Genomic DNA, 13,817 nt, shown 5'->3' on the forward strand with positions numbered 1-13,817 from the left:
TTCATTGCGTGCTACGAAAAAAATCAGCTGTTCCTTAGGCTGGGTTCACATAGGAGTACACTATTCGGGTATTTGGTGCACGTTTTCGAGAGCACACGAATAGCTTGAAATCGAACGATAGGATTTCCTAATGTTCGAAAAATGCCGTACAGCTGCGTATAGCATGGTATAATGGGAATCGTGCTTGTTCGATTTTCATGCAGCGTATACAATCTCGTCTCGTTTATGAAAATGATGAAAATTTTGGTCTGGATTTGCCCTTTAGCAAAAATAAACATGTAGACTGATATTCTGATGCAGTGTTGTGTATCATGATCAAATAATGTTATTAAACCAATTAAAAATAATCAGTTTTAGTTGATTTACCCAAAATGACCTCAGGTTGGAGTTGGATCAGTTTTTTATTCATATACTCAATTTATAGCTTTCTTGTCACAAAAATGGTACGTTCCAATGTAATCTCAGTTTAGAAACTCTTGATAAGATGGTTGTGTAGGAGGAAGTATAGCGAATAGCAAATAACGAATAGCGAATACCGTATAACCGTGTACTCCTTATGTGAACCCAGCCTAAGGCTGCGTTCACATAGAAGTATTCGGTATTCGGTATTCGCTATTCGCTATTCGGTATTCGGGCACCGAATACACCATCACCCGCACCGTCAACTCACCATCCCATGCAGTGAGGATTTCTTCCTCCTACATCCCAGCAAATCTTATTAAAAATTTCTAAACTGCATCAGAATGTCAGTCTACATGCTTATTTTTGCTAAAGGGCAAATCCAGACCAAAAGTGTCATTATTTCATAAACGAGAGACGGTATACGCTGCAAGAAAATCGAACATGTTCGATTCCCACTTTGCTATACTATTCGCAGCTATTCGGTACTTTCGAATAGTGCCCTCTTATGTGAACCGGTGTGAGGAAATCCTATCGTTCGATTCAAGCTATTCGCGTGCCCTCGAAAACGAGCCCCGAATACCCGAATAGTATACTTCTATGTGAACGCAGCCTTAGAGTAGGCCTTACGTATCATGCCTATCACACGAACCAAACTGGGTGCGGTTAACATTCTTAGTCAAATGATTCTTTTCAAAAGCTAAAATATATTCGAATGCATGCGAATTCTCGCTAACTGATGCTGGGTGAGGCAAACTACTACGAACATTACAAAATAGGCAACCTGACCACTCGATCGATGCCTTATCGAGAAAATGCCGTGTTTTCATTGGTGCCAACAAAATCAGCAGTTTCTCAAAGTAGGCGTAGCTTGTCACACGACCCAAATTGGGTACGGTTAACATTCTTAGTCAGTTGATTCCTTTCAAAACCTGAATCGTATTCAAATGCATGCAAACTCCCACCACCTGGTGCTATGTGCGTCAAGCTACTACTAACATCACAAAAGGGGCAACGTGACCACTCCCTGCCCCATTAACAAAATACAGTGTCTTCATCGGTGCTATCGAAATCACGCAGTTTCTAAAAAACAAAAACAAAAACAAAACTGGCACAAGGATCAAAACTGGGGGATGTTAACATTAATGTGTTTGCTTTCAAAACCTGAATCGTATTCAAATACATGGAAACTCCCGCCGCCTGATGCTATGTGAGGCAGGCTCCTATCTACGGACGGTACAAAGGGGCAACCTGATCACTCGCTGCCCTAATGACAAAAAAATACCATGTCTTCATCAGTGCTATCGAAATCTGCAGTTTTTCAAAGTCGCCGAAGAATCCAAACTGCGTGCGGTTAACATTTCTAATCATGATCCCTTTCAAAACCTGAATCCTATTCAAATGCATGCAAACTCCCACCACCTGGTGCTATGTGAGGCAAGCTACCACGAACATTACAAAAGGGGCAACTTTATCACTCGCTGCCCTAATGACAAAATACCGTGTCTTCATTAGTGCTGTCGAAATCAGCACTTTCTCAAAGTCACCCAAAGATCCAAACTGGGCGAGGTTATCATTTCTAGTCAAGTGATTCCTTTCGAAATCTGAATCGTATTCGAATGCAGCAAGCTCCCTCCACCTGATGCTATGTGAGGCAAGCCACTATCAACGCATAGCAAGCCACTATCAACAATACAGAAGGAACAAAATGTCCTCTGGGTGTCCTATGGACAATTCCCCGTGTCTTCATTTACGCGCTTCACATCAGCCCGATGTTTCGAAATAGCGCGCTATTTTGCTGACTATTTTCTGCGAAAAATATCTCGAGCTTGGATTTTTATCGGGCTGATGTGAAAACGCCTATTGGTGCCATCGAAATCAGCCGTTCTTGAAAGATGCCTATCACGAAGTCCGTCTGAGAGGTGTTACAGAAAAAAAAAAAAAAATATATATATATATTTGAACAATCTCTCCTTTCTTTTCTTATACCCCAGATTGCTCCGTGTCGCTTAGAAGTTACACGCGCTATCGCAGGTATTATACATGTACTGACTTGCTTTGACCATGGACATTCATCACTCGTTAATTACATTAGGCGTTGTCACATCAGCCCGATGTTTCGAAATAGCACGCTGTTTTCTGACGTGGGAAATTAACCCGATCACAAAATAGCGCGCTATTTGATAATGTGAACACAAATTAGCGCACTAAATAGGCGTTTTCACATCAGCCCGATAAAAATCCAAGCTCGAGAATTAGCGCGCTTTTTCATTTCTTATTCACATCAGCCCGATGTTTCGAAATAGCGCGCTATTTTGCTGACTATTTTCTGCGAAAAATATCTCGAGCTTGGATTTTTATCGGGCTGATGTGAAAACGCCTAACTAGCCCGATGTTTTTTTTTTCGAGCTAATTCGACAGCTGAGTATGCGAAAAACAGCATCAGTAATGTGTGTGCCCTCTCGAAAATTCCTCATGATTTGTGTGCAGTTTGCCTCGATCGATCGGGTTACACACGCTACGCATGATGGGATGCATCGCGCTAATATCTCGAGTCGTTTTCACATTATCAAGTAGCGCGCTACTATCCCGCTATTTCAGAAATTTCCCGAGTTGGACTCGAGAAATTTTCTCGATCAGAGCGATACAATCAGCACACTAATTTGTCTTCACATTATCAAATAGCGCGCTATTTCGCTATCGGGATAATTTTCCAAGTCAGAAAATAGCGCGCTATTTCGGAACATCGGGCTGATGTGAAAACGCCTATGGTCTATCTCTGGTCGTGAAAATTTCTCGAGTCCAACTCGGGAAATTTCTGAAATAGCGGGATAATTGGCGAACTAGCGCGCTATTTGATAATGTGAAAACGCCTCAAGAAATTAGCGCGATGCATCCCATCATGCCTAGCGTGTGTGACCCGATCGATCGAGGCAAACTGCACACAAAGCATGAGAAATATTTGAAAGTGCACGTATTACTAAAGCTGTTTGCACATGCTCAGCTGTCGAATGAGCTCGAAAAATTTTCGGGCTAATTCTCTTCGGGTGGATGTGAATAAGAAATGAATTAGCGCGCTAATTCACAATCGCGAAAAATATCTCGAGCTTGGATTTTTATCGGGCTGATGTGAAAACGCCTAAATTCTGTCAAAAGCATTACAATAACATTTTAAACATGCTTTCCCACTTGGATCCCATCATAACCGCCGACAACCTGCTTGGATAAAAACAAGGAGGCGTTTAAAGAGCGGTTTGGAACATGGAACACCAAAGCCAGAAGAAATGCTACTTTTTCAATAGTCATGCTATATTATGGGCTACGCATAAATTTGCAAAAGAGCGAAGAGATATCACTTCTTTTCCAGTAACCACCTGCCTGCGCCACCAAACTGAGTGCAGATAACATTTTCTAGTTAAGTGAATGGTTTCAAAAGCTAAATTTTATTCAAATGCATGCAAACTCTGACTGCCTGTTGCTATGTGAGGCAAGCAACGGCGAGCATTACAAAGGAGGAAAACAAACAAACAAGTCTCTTCCTTCAAGACAAATTCCTCGTCGTCTTCAGTGCTAACAACCAGAGATTCAGCAGATTTCATACACTATATTACGCAATCAAAACAGCTTGTGCTTCATAGTATGAACCCTGCAAACTGTGAAAAATTGAATTCTATGATTACTCAAGCAATTATCGGCGCCTGTTACCTTTGAGACCAACTTCTGTAGACATAACCAAAGGAGCAAGCTGTGTAGACCTACTCCCTGCCCTCATGACAAAATCCTTTTCTTCACCGATGCAAATTGAATCAGCATTCCCCCCTCCCCACTCCTATTATATTTCATCTAATTAGTCGTATAATATTAGCCTTAGCAGCCATATTGGAATTCAAAATGGCGGGCAAACCGCTTGTCAGACAGATTATATTATTCCATTTCCTAACCAAGCGTGTTATGATATTTAGGAGCAACCAATTTCAGCGACATTCGCCATTTAGAACTTAAGATAGGGATTTTCAACATTTTGGTCGAGGCGGCATACTGAAATTCAAAATGGCGGCCATTCGATATGTTTGTCAGACATTTCAAAGCCATCCGTCACATGAATTTGAATTTAGCATGTCCAAAAGCCCTTGTGTACGAAATATTAATGCCACAAGTCATTTAGAAGCCAAGACAAGAATTTTTAAGCCCTAATTGTTTCTTCATTGCGGCCATGATATTGGAATTCAGGATGGCGGCCGACCCAGTGGTCATGTCTTTTGGATCCTGTTTTGGATTTTTTGGATCTTTTGGATTGTTTTTTAAGGTGCATTCTAATGTCTTTTGTTAATCAAGTAGTTCCTGAATTTGGGAGCTTTGTGAATGTCAGGGGGGCTGAGAAAACAGAGGTAGGCCTACATATGTACTGTATACAACAGTTTCGAAATCAAAACGTCACTCTGTTATAGCGATCGCGTCTAAAATAACAGCTAATGCTCTCCACTACTATACCAAAAAAAAAAAGTGTTGGAGAAAAAGTGGAGTCTCTTCGCAATTTGTACGAATAGCATATGGGTCTACTATAGCAAGACAAACCCTATGGCTAACCCTTAGCATTTCACTGGCTCTGATGTTCCGTGCTCCACGCCGCTCTTCCATAGGGTTTGGATATGGAGACCAAAGAAGAGGTTCTTGATTTTAAGAATTTTGAACTGTATTTCAGAGGAAATTTTGAAATCTTGTATGCAACTTGGCGGTAATCGTGTATGGAATAATACGTTTTTTTTTCTTCTTCTTCAAATCTCCTTGTTATTAATACCTTCGGACTGAATATTAATATCTCATAAAAAAGGTAATATTTAACAATCTTGCGTATATCAAGTGCATAATATTGTTTGCCGGGTTTAACACTCAATTATCAAATCTTTCGAATTTAGTACTTGGTAATTGCGTGTTTCTGCCTGTTTAGTCAGTTTTACAGTTAAAGAGGTACATTTTTTTAACTACATTCCTTCGTGTGTCCTATATAAATGTATATTCTTTGCACATTGTGCCAAGGAGGTTTAAGAACCTCCTTGATTGTACGCACAATTGCTGCTGAAAATATTGGACGGGCAGCGCATTGCTGCTGGCTAGGTATGTCGTATTTTAGGAATGATGCATTAAACAGAAGTGCTGTCTTAGGTCAAAGCAATTTATCAACACCTGCGGTAGAGTGCATAACTTCTCGGCAGCATCGGGCATGGGCAAAAGAAAAGATTCTCGTTTCTTCTCCTTCTCTGACACCCCCATGCTACTGTCAAGGACGCGTAATCCCGGCACGTAAAGTAATGCGTAATTTGCCAAAGCGGGTAACGTTTCTTTATTCAAATGAAGCCTTTCGACCGTCGAATATCACGCAAATGCATGTAAAGCTCGGGGCTGTTGCTATACTGTACAGGGATTCGCAGTGACACGCCGGAGCTGACTTTTATTTTGAACATGTCAAAGAAAAAAAAGAACACCTGCTCCAGCGTATCTCTGCGAAACTAGCTACTGGAAACAAAGAACGTCAAACTTGGTGATTGTTATGAACTATTCTTAAGCATTAGCAACGGATCCGAACGCATCTCCATTTTTGTTTAATTCGTTCGGGAATTCGTTGTCTCGATAGGACTTTAGAGAAGGAGCGAAATCTCTTCGCACTTTGTGCAAATTTTTCGTAGATTCATTGCATGACAATTCTTGAATGCTTACAGACATTCCACACTGTCTTTGGCAATGACAGTGCTCTAAGCCGCTCTTTTACAGAGTTTGAATATATCACGGAGACCTCCGGTCAGAAGAAATGTGGAAATCCTGTGTGGGACTTGGGGGTAATATGGCGGCGAACAAATCCCTTCAGTTTTTCTTCATAAAAAATCGATCAACTACCTTGCGCACAAAATGGCTTCGTTGGGGAAGTTTAGAACTTGAATGTGAAATATTTCTAATTATGAAATGTAATTGGCTAAAGCAGGGCCCTGCTTTTGTGTATACTTAAGTATCATGTTACAGTTAACGATCCGAAGTATGCCTACATTTTTTAAACTGATTTTTGTTCACGTGTCCTGTTCTCTATACACATTGCTGCCGAAAGTATTGAAAGGGGCATCGAACTGCTGCTCGTTCGGTTTACTGTGATTGAGGAACTATATACGCATACTTAAACAGGAACGCTGTGTTTCGTCAAAGCAACTCATCAACACCTGCGATAGATCTCATCAATTCTTCCCTGCACGGAGCAACATTCGTCATTTAGAACTTAAGATAGGGATTTTCAACTTTTCGTCGAGGCGGCACACTGAAATTCAAAATGGCGGCAATTCGATATGTTTGTCAGACATTTCAAAGCCATCCGTCACATGAATTTGAATTTAGCATGTCCAAAAGTCCTTGTGTACGAAATATTATTGCCATTAGTCATTTAGAAGCCAAGACAAGAATTTTTAAGCCCTATAATTGTTTCTTCATGGCGGCCATGATATTGGAATTCAGGATAGGGGCCGACCCAGTGGTCATGTCTTTTGGATCCGGCAATTTTTTTTTCTTTTTAGTGCCCCCAAAATACCTCTGAGAAAAAAAAAATCATACTCTCCGCCGATGCATCATCTCGACCAATCTTTATAGCTACATTATCTGCGCCACTACTAGTTTTATTATATACATACCAACAGCATGCATGAATTCCTGAATCTATAATGCCTAATACATCTAACAAGCATGCTATGTTTGGTACTTTTCCAGACATGAGGAGTCTGCAATAAACATTTGAATCGAGCACACCATTTCTAATTGTCCATTTTGCTACTCGTCCATCTATTTGCATTTGCTTTTCATCTATTTATACTACCGTGTATAAGGTTTGGAAGAAATCGTTCCATAGTATAGAAGTGACTAATTACTGTACTTGCTTCATTCAAATAGCTAACAAATCAGAGATTCCGTTAGATTTTACATTACTCAGCTCAAACTGCCCGTATTATGGTATAACCCCCTGTCAGATAAACCCTTGCAATGTCGAATGTCATAAAAGATTCTATACTGAGAATAGATTCTTTGATATCATGCGAAATCAATGCTCACTCATTCTCGGTTGCCAGTATATGAGGCACTTGTATAGACCAATTCGGTTTGGGTACTGTTTTTATGCTAATTTCTAACCAGGGGCTTCAAGTATACTGATAAATAATTCATGCACTGACGTTGCAACGCCCTGACTCATCTCATAACCCATTGAAAGTGTTTTTGTTCTTCTTTTGAAGCCCCCAGTTATGGCTGGCTGCCATAAGCTATACAGTGCTCTGAAGTCAGATTTATCTATAGGGCGGCTTGCCCTCGGGAGTGCTGACATCGCTACACACTATCTGTAAAGGGGGTATCTCACTGAGCGGCGAACGTTTGCGAACGTAGCGAATTTGGGATTTTGCCAGGGTTCGTAAAGGGTTGCAAAAGGTTCGTTAACATTCGCAAGAAAGTTCGCAAACGGTTTTTATTGTCGCAAACAGTTTTTCTTGTCGCAAATTTTGAAATTTCAAAATTTCTTTGCGAATTTGTATTTTCGCTAACAGTTGCAAACATTCGCAAAACACTCGTAAGGATTCGCAAACGGTCGTAATACGGTGTCGCTAAAGGGGGTATCTCACTGAGCGGCGAACGTTTGCGAACGTAGCGAATTTGGGAATTCGCCAGGGTTCGTAAACGGTTGCAAAAGGTTCGTTAACATTCGCAAGAAAGTTCGCAAACGGTTTTTATTGTCGCAAACAGTTTTTCTTGTCGCAAAGAAATTTTGAACATGTTCAAAATTTCTTTGCGAACCTTTGCGAATTTGTATTTTCGCTAACAGTCGCAAACATTCGCAAACATTCGCAAAACACTCGTAAGAATTCGCAAACGGTCGTAATACGGTGTCGCTAACATTTTTATATGATTCGCCACTGCTAGCGAACAAGTAACCACATGGTTCCTATATAAAAGCTTCTGAAACAGACAAGGTTCCACTCTAAGAAAGTTCTTGAAGCTCTTGACATCTCCATCATGATTGTAATTGCTTCAAATCTTTTCATATTGACTAAAGTCTGTCCTCTGGAACAAGCACTTTCTGACTCTCTTTCTTTTCTTCTTCCTTTCTTGTTTTTCTTTATTTTATTTCTCTTATGCTGCACAGCTCTCTAAAAAAGAAAGAGTGAAAATGTTCACTCTTGAAGGAGTGAATTACAGAAAAGAGTGAGTTTTGAGTGAAATTGGAGTGAATTTTGAGTGAGAATGAACATTTTCACTCCAAAATCACTCTAATTTCACTTGAAACTCACTCTTTTCTGTTATTCACTTCTTCAAGAGTGAACATTTTCATTCTTTCTTCTTTAGAGAGAATAGCTGTAGCAGCAGCCTGACAAAGCAGCTCTTCAAGGATAGCAACACCTTGAGCCTCTTCTTGGCAGAAATTTATTTCCATATCCTGGAAATCCATCTTGAACGGTTGTCACAAGAGATCTGAATTCAGTGGAAGGTTTTATGTCGTTTTATGGGTCTTACTATACACAGTCGCCTGGTACTTTTCTAGGTCTAAGAACATTCGCAAAATTGTCGCAAAGGATTTGCAAACAGTTGCTAATATTTGCAAAACTGTCGCTAACATTTGCAAACTTGTCGCTAACATTTGCAAAATTGTCGCTAACATTTGCTAACATTCGCTAATAGTCGCCACCTGTGTTCGCAAACACTTTCGCAAACATTCGCTAAAGTGTTGCTAATTCTCGCTAAACATCGCTAAAAGTCGCTAACTGTCGCTAATGGCAGAAGCGAACTTTGATTTTTCGCAAACATTCGTCAGAAAAGTTGGCGAATCTCAAATTCGCTACGTTCGCAAACGTTCGCCGCTCAGTGAGATACCAGCTTAACGTTTTATTCAATTCGCCACTGCTAGCGAACAAGTAACCATACGGTTCTTATGTAAAAGCTCCTGAAACAGGCAAGGTTTCTTGAAGCTCTTGACATCTCCATCATGTAATTGCTGCAAAAGCTTTTCATTGTAATTACCAAAGTCTGTCCTCTGCAACACCCACTCTTCGATCCAAACAGTCTTTCTTTTCTTCTTCCTTTCTTGTTTTTCTTCACCTTCTTTCTCTTCTTTCAATAGGGGAGAACAACTTTTTCTACTAACACGCATAACTCAATTAGAAAGAATATCGATATTTTCATGTATATCCAAAAAATGGGCCCTTTCGGGCATTTATCCCCTATTGGCCAGAGTCAAGCCTTGGTTATCAACAGATATGAGTTATATTATATGATTATACCAATATGAAACTGGCCAATAGGGGATAGCAGCAACATTTACAAGCGATATTCCTCTATTATGGAAAATACATAAATTTCCAAATATATCCCAAAATAGGCCTATTTGGGCATTTATCCCCTATTGGCTATGGTCAAACATTGTTTATTAACATTTATGAGTTATTTGACGTCAGTTATAGTAATGTAAACCTTGCCAAAAGGGCAAAACAGCTTTTTCTACTAACACATATAACTCAAGTACAAATAATATCGATATTTTCATGTATATCACAAAAAGGGAACTTTCGGGCATTTATCCCCTATTGGCCAGAGTCAAACCTTGGTTATCAACAGATATGAGTTATATAATATAATTATACCAATATGAAACTGGCCAATAGGGGATAGCAGCAACAATTACAAGCGATATTCCTCTATTATGGAAAATACACAAATTTCCAAATACATCCCCAAATAGGCCGTTTTGGGCATTTATCCCCTATTGGCTATGGTCAAACCTTGTTTATTAACATTTATGAGTTATTTGACGTCAGTTATACTAATGTAAACCTTGCCAAAAGGGGAAAACAGCTTTTTCTACTAACACATATAACTCAAGTACAAAAAATATCGATATTTTCATGTATATCACAAAAAAGGGAACTTTCGGGCATTTATCCCCTATTGGCCAGGGTCAAACCTTGGCTATCAACAGATATGAGTGGTTATATTATGTCAATTATACCAATATGAAACTGGCCAATAGGGGATAGCAGCAACATCTATAAGCGATATTCCTCTATTATGGAAAATACATTTATCCAAATATATCCCCAAATAGGCCGTTTGGGGCATTTATCCCCTATTGGCCAGGGTCAAACCTTGTATATTAACAGGTATAAGTTATTTGATGTCAATTATAACTATGTAAACCTGGCCAATAGGGGAAAACAGCACTTTCTACTAACACATATAACTCAAGTACAAAGAATATCGATATTTTCATGTATATCACAAAATGGGCCCTTTCGCACTTTTGTCCCTTATTGGCCAGGGTCAAATCTTGGTTATCAACAGAATGATATGAGTTATATTATGTGAAATATACCAATATATGAAACTGGCCAAACGGGGATAGGAGCGACATCAATAAGTGATATTCGTCTATTATGGAATATACACAAATTTCCGAATATATCACAAAATAGGCCCTTTATTTGGGCATTTATTGGCCAGGGTCAAAGCTTGTTTACTAACAGGTATGATTTATTTGATGTCATACCAATATAAACCTGGCCAATAGGGGAAAACAGCTTTTTCTACTAACTGATATAACTCAATTACAAAGAATAGCGATATTTTCATAAATGAGCCCTTTAGGGCATTTATCCCCTTTTTCCCAGGGTCAAACCTTGGTTATCAGGTTATCTTGGTTATCGATATATAGCTGTAGCAGCAGCCAGGCAAAGCAGCTCTTCAAGGATAGCAGCACATTGAGCCTCTTCTTGGCAGAAATTCATTTCCATATTCTGGAAATCCATCTTGAACGGTGCATGGTCACAAAAGATCTAAATGCAGTGGAAGATTGTATAACGTTCGTTTTATGGGTCTTACTGTACATAATCGCCTTGTACTTTTCCAGGTCCCAAAACATTCGCAAATTGTCGCAAGGGAATTGCAAACAGTTGCTAATATTTGCAAAACTGTCGCTAACAATAAATTTGCTAACAGTCGCTAATAGTCGCCACCTGTGTTTCGCAAACACTTTCACAAACATTCGCTCAAGTGTTGCTAATTGTCGCTGAACATCGCGAAAAGTCGCTAACTGTCACTAATGGCAGAAGCGAACCCTGAGTTTTCGCAAACATTCGTCAGAAAAGTTGGCGAATCTCAAATTCGCTACGTTGGCAAACGTTCGCCGCTCAGTGAGATACCAGCTTTACGAATAATGCGGTATTGTTAGGCAGAGCAGTGAGGCCAATCAAGCAGATATTGGTAGAAGCTGAATCTAGAAATTAAAGAATGGAAAGCTTTTAACTATCGAAGATTATCGAAGGTTTAATTTGGAAATGGACAATTTTATGGAAGTATGGAATTTAGTAGATATTTGGAGGAAGAGAAATCCAACAAAAAAGCAATTTACAGATAGACAGAAAGTACCATTTATGCAAAGTCGATTGGATTATTGGATAATTTCAGAAGATTTAGTAGACTTTGTTTTTAAATGTGAAATCATGTCTTCAATTGCCCCGGACCATTCTGCAATATGGTTAGGGTTTTGGATATCCGGGAAAACCAAATAAGAAATAGAAGTTCTTATTGGAAATTTTATAACAGTTTATGTAATGATATGGTTTATGTTCTGCAAATGAAGGAAGAAATTTTGAAATTAAAGAGAGATTTACAGGAAGAGATTCAGGATAAAAGAGTATTTTGGGATTTTTTGAAATGGAAAATTCGTCAGTTTACACAAACGTACTCTAAGAAAATGTCTAAAAATAGAAAGGAAAGTAGAGAAAAATTGAAAAGAGAGATAGCAGAGTTGGAGGATAGTTTGATATCTCAGCCAAATCAAGAAGTATGTACGAGACTCGAAAAAAAAAAAAGGGAATTACAGGTTAGTTATGATTATGATAAGGAAGGAGTCAAGATTCGCCCCCGCGCCTCTTGGTATGAAGGAGGAGAAAGAGATGTAAAATATTTTACGCAATTAATGACTCAAATAGAAGAAAAACTAATATACAAAAATTGATTGATGAAAAGGGTGATATTATTTATAACGAAACTGGTATAATTAATGAAATTAAGGATTTTTATTGTAGATTGTATGCTAAATCAGATGTAATTTTGAATTTAGATAATTTGTTTTTTTCTGAGGACTTGCCCAGGTTATCTGAGGAGTCCAATGATTATTTTGAATGGTTAATTGTAGAAAGGGAGTGTATACAGGTTTTGGAAAAAATGAAACTGAATAAATCACCAGGGAATAATGGGTTGACGGTTGAATTTTATAGAATATTTTGGCCGGTTATCGGACAATTAGTAGTAGATGCTTTAAACGAAGCGTATATCATAATGAGGAATTATCGGCTTCCCAAAGACAAGCAATGATTATTTTAATTGCAAAAGAAGGTAAAGATGTTTTGCAGATTAAGAATTATAGACCTATTTCTTTACTAAATGTGGATTATAAAGTTCTTTACTAAAGTTTTAACAATGAGAATTACAGAGATTTTAAAGGAAATTGTAATGGAAGATCAATCGGGGTTTTTGAAAGGTAGATATATAGGTGAAGCGATATGTATTATTGATGATATGATTTTCCATATTTCCCACTTTAAGTTACCGGGTTATTTGGTTGCAATTGATTTCGAAAACGCTTTTGATTCCGTTGCTCATAGTTTTTTTTTACAACAGGCCCTGTTACATTTTGGTTTTGGACCTGTATTCCGAAAATGGATTTCTACTCTTTATAATAATGCTCGTAGTTGTGTTTTTAACGGGGGTAAATCGACAGGGTATTTTAAGGTAGAAAAGGGGGTTCGACAAGGGGATCCACTGTCACCCTATCTGTTTATTTTATGTATAATATAGAAGTGTTAGCGCACTCGATAAGAAAAGATTAGGAGATTTCAGGGTTTTGTTTTGGAGGGAATGAAGTTAGACAAGTGCTTTAGCGGATGATATTACATTTTAGTACAAGATTTTGAGTCAATTAGAGGAATTCATTTTTGTTTTCAACAGGTCTCTGGACTTAAACTTAATAAAGATAAGATAAAAGTGTTAGAATTGGGAAGTAGTAAAGATAGTGCTTATGATTTTTCTTTTGGACAAAAAGTGACGGAGTTAAAGATTTTAGGGGCATATTTCACTTTGATCCAGAGGTGAAAGAAAAATTGAATTATAAAGAAATACTTAATAAAATAAAGAAATTATTGATATGGTGGAAGCAACGAGGTTTGACATTAGTTGGTAAAATTCAATTATTGAAGACTTTTATTTATTCTAAGTTGATTTTTGTGGGGTCTCTTACCCCTTTGCCAGAATGGGTATATAATGAATTGGAATCGGTTGTTTCGGGAATTTATTTGGCAAGGGGAACCAAAAAAAAAAAAAAAAATGTGTTGGTATTAGATTATAAA

The sequence above is a fragment of the Diadema antillarum genome, unplaced genomic scaffold (assembly GCF_040938485.1).
Source record: "Diadema antillarum isolate AM-2024a unplaced genomic scaffold, OU_Dant_1.0 seq00001916_RagTag, whole genome shotgun sequence".
Classification (NCBI taxonomy): Eukaryota; Metazoa; Echinodermata; class Echinoidea; order Diadematoida; family Diadematidae; genus Diadema; species Diadema antillarum.